Here is an 8,819-nt window from a genome sequence, read left to right as displayed (position 1 = left end):
CGAGTGACGGCACAAAACCACTGGGCCAGCTTTTCGGAAGTAGGAAGTGTATGGAGGCTCGTTAGGGACTGAATTGTGTTCTCTCCAAAATCCGTATGTTGAAGTTAGGACCTCAACATCCTAAGCCCCAGGACCTCAGAATGTGACTCTATTTGGAGACAGTCTTTAAAGACGGGAGTTAAAATGAGGCCATCAGGGTGGCCCCAATCCAGTATGACTGGTGTCCTTATAAGAAGAGATTAGGACACAGACAAGCACAGAGGAAGGACCAACAGGAGGACACGGGGAGAAGACGATCGTCTAATAGCCAGGGAGGGAGGGCTTGGAAGGGACCAACCTGCCAACCCTTTGATCTCCGACGTTTAGCCTCCAGAATCATGAGAAGATACATTTCTGTTGACTAAGCCACCCAGCCGGTGGTACTTTGGTTTGGCAACCCTAACTAATGCCAACGTTGGTACCAGGAAGTGAGGTGCTACTGTAACAAATACCTAAAAAGTGTGGAAGGGGCTTTCGAACTAATAGTGGGCAGAAATGGAGGAGTTTCGAGGAGCGTGTTAGATAGAGCCTGGGTCGCCTTGAAGAGACTGTGGGTGTGAAAGGTGATCCAGAGAGAAGAGGGGGCCTACAGAGACCCCTACAGAGAGGAGCACACACACCATCACAGACAGGATACAAACATAACCGCTGAAGGTGCCCCCGGTGAGGTCTCGGAGGGAAATGAGGAACAAGAGACGGGGAAGGGGAAGGGAACCTGGAGGAAGGCGCTCCCTGTCAGAGCGGCAGAGATCTCAGCTGCATCACGTGTTCTAGTGTTTTGTGGAAGCAGAACCTGCAGGTGACCAGCGTGGATGCACAGCTGAGGAGGTTTCTTTTTCTTTTCTTCTTTTTAAATTTTATTTATTTTTGGCTGTGTTGGGTCTTCGTTGCTGCGCGCGGGCTTTCTCTAGTTGTGGCGAGCGGGGGCTACTCTTTGTTGCGGTGTGTGGGCTTCTCATTGCGGTGGCTTCTCTTGTTGCGGAGCACGGGCTCTAGGCATGTGGGCTTCAGTAGTTGTGGCTCACAGGCTCAGTATTTGTGGCTCGCGGGCTCTAGAGCACAGGCTCAGTAGTTGTGGCACACGGACTTAGTTGCTCCACAGCATGTGGGATCTTCCCAGACCAAGGGCTTGAACCAGTGTCCCCTGCATTGGCAGGTGGATTCTTAACCACTGCGCCACCAGGGAAGTCCCGCTGAGGAGGTTTCCAAGCAAAGTGTTGAAGGTGCAGCCTATTTTCTCCTTGCTACCTATAGTAAAATTCAAGAGGAAAGAGATAAATTGAAGAGGGAACCAGAACGTGTAGATTTGGAAAATTCCCAACCAATCCACACTATAAAAAATGAGAAAAGCTTGTGCTCTGGAGAGAGCACTTAGAGTGGTGCTGGGCAGTGTTTGCTAAGAAGCTTATGGACATGTGCCTGATGGATCCAATCAGCCATCGCAGCAGAAGCCAGGGTAGAGGGGAGCTTCTCCAGGGGAGATCTGCAGAAGACCCTCTTGTTTGGTGGCTTAGACCCACCAGACCCAAGGTTTCTGAGAGTTTTATATCAGCAGAAATGCCACCAGCTTGGACTGAAGGAGACCGAGACAGGATGAGATGAAGGAAAGGCTGTCCAGGATTCTATAGGACAGGACCATAGCGCCAGCCCGGCAAACATGCCTCATCCTCCAGGCAGAGGGAAGAATGACCCTGAAGAGTGGTTTAAGGTTGCCTGTCACACGGCCCAGGGCACCGCGGGGGGGCAGAGCTGAGTTCTCTATTTCACTCCAGGGCTGAAGGGTCACGGCTGCCACCCTGGTGGACCCAGAGAGAAGAGCATGGAGCCAAAGAGGATTATTTTCTTTTAATTATTAAGTAGAGTTGGCTTAAAGTATTGTATTAGTTTCAGGTGTACAACATAGGGATTCGATATTTTTATAGATTACACTTCATTTAAAGTTATTATAAAATAATGTCTATGTTTCCCTGTGCTGTACAATATTTCCTTTTATACACAGTAGTTTGTATCTTTTAATCCCCTCCCCCTATCTTGCCCCATCTTCCTTCCCTCTCTCCACTGGTAACCACTAGTTTGTTCTCTATATCTGTGGGTCTGTTTCTGTTTTGTGATATTCATTTGTTTTATTTTTTTAGATTCTACATATAAGTGATAGCATGCAGTATTTGCCTTTGTCTGACATATTTCACAAACATAATACCCTCTAGGTCCATCCATGTTGTTGTAAATGGCAAAATTTTATTCTTTCTTTTAAGGCTGAGTAGTATTCTATTCTATACACACACACACACACACACACACACACACACACACCCCACATATACATATATATACCACATTTTATGTATCCATTCATCTGTTCATGGACACTTAGCTTGGTTCCATATCTTGGTAATTGTAAATAATTCTGCTATGAACATTGGGTGCTTGTATCTTTTCAAATTACTGTTTTCATTTTTTTCAGATATATACCCAGGAATGGGATTGCTAGATTATATGGTAGTTCTATTTTTAGTGTTTTGCAGAACCTCCATACTGTTCTCCACAGTGGCTGCATCAATTTACATTCCCCCCAACAGTGTACTAGGGTTCCCTTTTCTCCACATCCTTGCCAACATGTGTTATTTTTTAACTTTTTGACAATAGCCATTCTGACAAGTATGAGGTGATATCTCATGGTGGTTTTGATTTGCAGTTCTCTGATGATTAGTGATGTTGAGCATCTTTTCATGTGCCTGTCGGCCATCTGTATATCTTTTCTGGAAAAATGTCTATTCAGGTCTTCTGCCTATTTGTTTAATCAGGTTGTTTGTTTTTCTGATACTGAGTTGTATGAGCTGTTTATATATTTTGGATATTAACCCCTTATCATATCATTTGCAAATATTTTCTCCCATTCAGTAGGTTGTCTTTTCATTTTGTCCATGGTTTCCTTTGCTGGGCAGAAGCTTTTAAGTTTAATTAGGTCACATTTGTTTATTTTTGCTTTTGTTTCCTTTGCCTGAAGAGACAGATCCTTAAAAATATTGCTACAGTATCTCTCAAAGAGTGCTCTGCTTGTGTTCTCTTCTAGGAGTTTTATGGTTTCCAGTCTTACATTTAGGTCTTTAACCCATTTTGAGGGTTTTTTGTTTTTGTTTTGTATATGGTGTGAGAAAAATGTTCTAATTTCATTCTTTTAGATGTAGCTGTCCAGTTTTCCCAGCATCACTTAACTGAAGAGACAGACTGTCTTTCCTCCATTATATAGTCTTGCCTCCTTTGTCATAGATTAATTGACCATAGGTGCATGGGTTTATTTCTGGGCTTTCTATCCTGTTCCATTGATCTCTATTTCTGTTTTTGTGCCAGTACCATACTGTCTTGATTACTGTAGCTTTGTAGTATAGTCTGAAGTCAGGGAGCCTGATTTCTCCAGCTCTGTTTTTCTTTCTCAAGATTGCTTTGGCTATTCAGGGTCTTTAAGTTTCCATATAAATTTTAGGATTATTTATTCTAGTTCTGTGAAAAATGTCAGAGGTACTTTGATAGGGACTGCATTAAATCTGTAGATTGCTTTGGGTAGTATGGACATTTTAACCTTATTAATTATTTCAATCTATGGACATGGGATATTTTTCCATTTCTTTGTATCATTCAGTTTCCTTCAATATCTTATAGGTTTTAGAGTATAGATCTTTCACCTCCTTAGTTAAGTTTATTCCTAGGTATTTTATTATTTTTGCTGCAATTGTAAATGGGATTGTTTTCTTGAATTCTCTTTCTGATAGCTCATTATAATGTATAGGAAAGCAACAGATTTCTGTATATTAATCTTGTATCCTGCAACTTTACTGAATTCACTTCTTAGCTCAAAAATTTTTTTGGTGAAGGCTTTAGGGTTTTCTCTATATAGTATCGTATCATTTGCAAATAGGGACAGTTTTACTTCTTCCCTTCCAATCTGGATACATTTTATTTCTTTTTCTGGTCTCATTGCTATGGCTAGGACTTCCAATACTATGTTCAAGAAAAATGGTGAGAGTGGGCATCCTTTTCTTGTTCCTGATTTTAGAGAAAAGGCTTTCAGCTTTTCACTGTTGAGTATGATGTTAGCTGTGGGTTTTTTTGTTTTGCGGTACGTGGGCCTCTCACTGTTGTGGCCTCTCCCGTTGCGGAGCACAGGCTCCGGATGCGCAGGCTCAGCGGCCATGGCTCACAGTCCTAGCCGCTCCGCGGCATGTGGGATCTTCCCGGACCGGGGCACGAACCTGTGTCCCCTGCATCGGCAGGCAGACTCTCAACCACTGCGCCACCAGGAAGCCCTAGCTGTGGGTTTTTAATGGAGGACTTTTATTATGTTGAGATATGTTCCCTCTATACCAGCTTTGATGAGAATTTTTATCATGAATGGATGCTGAATTTTGTCAAATGTTTTTTCTGCGTCTGTTGAGATAATCATGTGATTTTTATCCTTGCTTTTGTTATTGTGGTGTATCATGTTGATTGATTTGAGGATACTGAACCATCCTTGCATCTCTGGAATAAATCCCACTTGATCATGGTGTATGATCCCTTTTATATATCGGTGAATTTGTTTGCTAATATTTTGTTGAGGATTTTTGCATCTATATTCACCAAAGATATTGACCTGCGATCTTCTTTCTTTGCAGTATCAAAGAGGATTATTCTTAAACCTTAAAATCTAATGGAATTTGCCCTGGTAGGTTTCAGACTTCCTTTGGACTGTCACCCCTTTCTTCCTTCCAATTTCTCCCTTTTGGAATGTGAATGTCTATCCTATGCCTGCCCCACCACGATACTTTGTTATAGCAGTTCTGACTGGCTAATACACTGTTGCCCTCATGAATCCCCAAAGCCACATGCACAGCTCAGCTTGGCCTCCTGCCAGCTCCGAACCAGATGTCCATAGGGTGCACACATCTGCAGGGACAGCCCTCAGCACTGGACAGGGCCTCTAAGCTCATAGCCCATGATGAGCTCCAAGAGCGCAGGTTCAATCCCTGATTGGGGAACTAAGATCCTGCAAGCCAGTATCCTTAGGGTCAGAGGCCTTTGAGTGACAGAACTTATCATAATGATAAAGTAGGCGATAAAATGAATAAGGGTTGCAGAAAGCATTCAAATATAGACAGTGAGAGCTTCTTGGGGGAAAAGAACGGCTTGATCGGAGCAGGGACCAGAGAATCCAGTTCCATGTGGCCCCTGGGCTCAAGCCTGAGGCCGACGGCTCATTCCTGGACTCTGGGAGAAGGTCTGTGTGTATCTCCGACACCTCTAACCAGCCCTGCTGGATCGGGGACTTAGGTGATAAATAAACTAACATAGACAGGCCCACTTCCATCACCTCCCTCAAAGGGGGAGGAAGTAGAACTGAGAAATGTATTTAAAGAAAGTACATTAGTGCAAGTTCTTCTTTTGTTCTATGCTGATAGCTCAGTCGGTTTCTTTGGTATCAACTCCTTAAGGAAGCATATGGACTTCAGGCCAGTTCTTTAGGGGAAGCAGTGAGGATCCGATTGGGACACGGGTCCTCTTTCCGGGTGGCTGCTCTCACAAGCCCTGCAGCCAGAGCTCACCACGTGTCCCTCTGTCCCTGTAATAAACGGGCCTTTACCCCGTGCTCTCAGCTGCAAGGAGCACGTGCGGAAGGGGAGGAGATGCATTCCTGAGGCCCTGGGCATGTCGGCCGAGCCGACCCCTCCCTCCGAGAAACACCCACCGTGTCCTTGCCTTCCTGGGACAGCAGGGCTCCTGAGAGGGCCGGTGGCTCCCACCCAGGGAGGGCCGGAAGCAGAGCTGCCAAAGTGATAAGTGCTCTCGTCTGTCAAGTCTCTTTTCATGATGATAGTTTTGGGGAAAGAGCTATTCAGACCATCAGCTTGGGTCCCACATGCCGGACCTGAATTTTATTAGCTGCATCTCTCTCTCTCACTTAATGAAAACTCAGACTTGCCCTCCCAACACAGTCTTTCACTGCTGCATCCTTTTATTTTAGCCAAGTCACCCCAAGAGACAGAGGATCCAGACTGTGAGGGATGTCTCCAATAGTTAGAAGCCCGCTGTGCAGCGAGGGCCTCCAGCATGCCCGTGGTCACACCACTGCAGAAGCACCAGATGGCCAGGTCCGTGTCTGCATTCCAGTGGCCAGCGTCTAAAGCCAGCTCTTACACGGAGAGGTTGCCTGGGTGATGGGATTTTAAAAGATCGCGTCACCTCAAACTATCATGACCTGTCAGTCTGTCACATCACCAGCAGTATTATCATTAAAATCCGTTGTCCCTCAATGGATATGAGTCTTAGAGAAGGGAGGACCACGGTGCTTTTTAACTTGACCATCAACTACTCGCAGACCGAGCTCCCCTGACAACCAGATGACAGCCTCACAGGCAGCGAGAGTGGGCAGACACCCGCAGGGGAGCCAGAACCCCCGTTCAATCACAAGATGGGGCAGTGGGGTTCCTGACAGACGCTGCCTGTGCCCCGATGCCTGGCCCAGGGCTCTTTCTCTGAGTCACCCGTCATCATGGAAATGAAGAGCCCTCACTTCCAGGAGGCTCGTAAAAGCTTCTTCCTAAGACATTTTCTATTAAGGCATTTTCCTGTTAAGAAGACACACGGCTTCTCACCGCACACAAGGCTAAGCCAGATGCCATGCTGGCGTCCAGACTAGCGTGCGGGCTCTGAGGACACGGGCAGGTGAGTTCTGAAGAGGCTGAGGGGACACTGGGCAACGGAAGGCACCTGGAGAGAAATCGAGGCAGAGGTGAGATGCTAGGCAGAGGGCAGCGGGGACACTGCTGCAGGGCAGAGCCCTGGTCACCCCTGCGGACTCAGGACATCCTGGTCTCGCGGCAGCTGAAGAGGACATGGATCTGTGATTGGGCCCGTTGTTCCCAGGAACGTTCACGCCACGAGGCCACGCCCCAGCTTGCCTCCTTCCTGCCCTGCACGGACTCGGCTGGCTTCCTCAGAGCATGTGACGTGTGGGTCCTTCCAAGGCACCGTGTGCGGGGAGAGGCTGTGGATGGGGTCTCACAGGAGGCTGTCGTTCACGTAGGAATCCGTGGAGCTCCTGCTGGGAAATTTGGGGGCCAGGGTGACGGAAGAGCTCAGACTTGGCCCGGCAGGGCTGGGTGCCCAGCTCAGTGGTCACTTCCCTGTGCAAAGTGACTTGCCTCACAGGTCGCTGTGAGCAAACAGGTGACCAGTAGAGGAGAGGCGGGCGCCCCTGCCCCTGTCTTCCTCAGCATCCAAGGGGGCCTGCGGAGGGCCGGGGCGGCCACATTCGCCGAGGCCCTTGCTCAAAAGGGAAAGAAACGCTGTGGGGGCTTCCCAGGTGGCGCAGTGGTTGAGAGTCCGCCTGCCGATGCAGGGGATGCGGGTTCGTGCCCCGGTCCGGGAAGATCCCACATGCCACGGAGCGGCTGGGCCCGTGAGCCATGGCCGCTGAGGCTGCGCGTCTGGAGCCTGTGCTCCGCTACGGGAGGGGCCACTGCAGTGAGAGGTCCGCGTACCGCAAAAAAAAAACAAACAGCTGTGGACGGCTACCCCAGAGCTGACCCACAGGCCAGAAAGAAAAAGGGGCTGGCAAGTTTAGTTCAGTAAAGGTCAGGCGGCCTGCATAATAATCATCAGTCAGGCTTGTCTGTTATTAACTAAGATACAATTGTGCTAAAATGTATTCTATTAACTAAGATACAATTGCGCTAAAATGTATTCTATTAGCTAAGATACAATTGTGCTAAAATGTATTCTATTAACTTAGATACAATTGTGCTAAAATGTATTCTATCAACTAAGATACAGTTGTGCTAAAATGTATTCTATTAACTAAGATACAGTTGTGCTAAATACTCTTAATAAAGATACTCTTTGACACAATAATATCAACGGACACCAGCATAGTGCTAGCAGCAGAGTCAGCAAATAACCACCCAAAGATAATAGGTCCTAATCCCTGGTGCCTGAGCCACGGGACCAGAGGATGGAGCCTCAAGCCCCAGAGGGTGACTCCCAGACCCTGAACCTAATGGAAGCTGCCCTGCTGCGTTTCCAAAGGGCTTGGGACTGGTGGCCCCCTTTCCCCTTTCATTTTCCCCCTTTTGGAATGAGAATTTCTGTAGCTGTTATTCTAGGCCTGTCCCACCATTTGTATTTTGGAATAAAGAATTTATCTTCTAGTTTCGTAGGTCCAGAGGTGGAGAGGAAACTTCCCCCAGGACGGTTCACATCCAGAGTCTTACCGAAACCTGATTTACATGTTGTGATTTGAGGCTTTTGAGCTGATAGATTTAGATGAGATTTTCAACTTGAATTGATGCTGTAATGGGTTGAGACTTTGGGGGATGTTGGGACGAGGTGAATATATTTTGTAATTGGAATGGACATGAACTTTAGGGGCCAGAGGCGGGACTGCTGTAGGGTGGCTGAATAATGGCCACCCAAAGATATTAGGTGCTAATTCCTGGAGCCTGTAAATGGTACCTTATAAAGGAAAAGGGTCTCTGCAGTTGTGATTAATTTAAAGATCTTGATATGGGGAGATGACCCTAGATTATGCAAGAGGGCCCTAAATCCAATAGCAAATGTCCTTATAAAAGAGGGGCAGGGGAGAGATGCCACCAAGGAGGAGAAGGCAATGTGAAGACAGGCAGAAATTTGTGCTCACGAATGCCTGCAACTTTAGGGAGAGAAATGAAGCCTCTGGGTACGGAGAGATCGGATTCCTGTATGAGGGAAGCTGCGGTGCAGGGAGGGTCCGGGACACCCCTGCTTAG

General features: G+C 46.9%; 1 protein-coding gene across 1 annotated transcript in view; it reads right to left on the bottom strand.

Annotated features, from left to right (window-relative positions):
- Nucleotides 1–449: 449 nt before the first annotated feature.
- PGBD5 (piggyBac transposable element derived 5) overlaps nt 450–8,819 on the bottom strand; it is a 113,167-nt gene continuing 104,797 nt past the window's right edge. The window contains exon 8 of the mRNA XM_067711131.1: nt 450–1,287. The gene's annotated coding sequence lies outside the window, so the exon portion shown is untranslated. The remainder of the gene's footprint in view (nt 1,288–8,819) is intronic.

Source organism: Pseudorca crassidens, chromosome 16 (assembly GCF_039906515.1).
Source record: "Pseudorca crassidens isolate mPseCra1 chromosome 16, mPseCra1.hap1, whole genome shotgun sequence".
Classification (NCBI taxonomy): domain Eukaryota; kingdom Metazoa; phylum Chordata; class Mammalia; order Artiodactyla; family Delphinidae; genus Pseudorca; species Pseudorca crassidens.
This window is presented reverse-complemented; position numbering and strand designations above follow the sequence as displayed.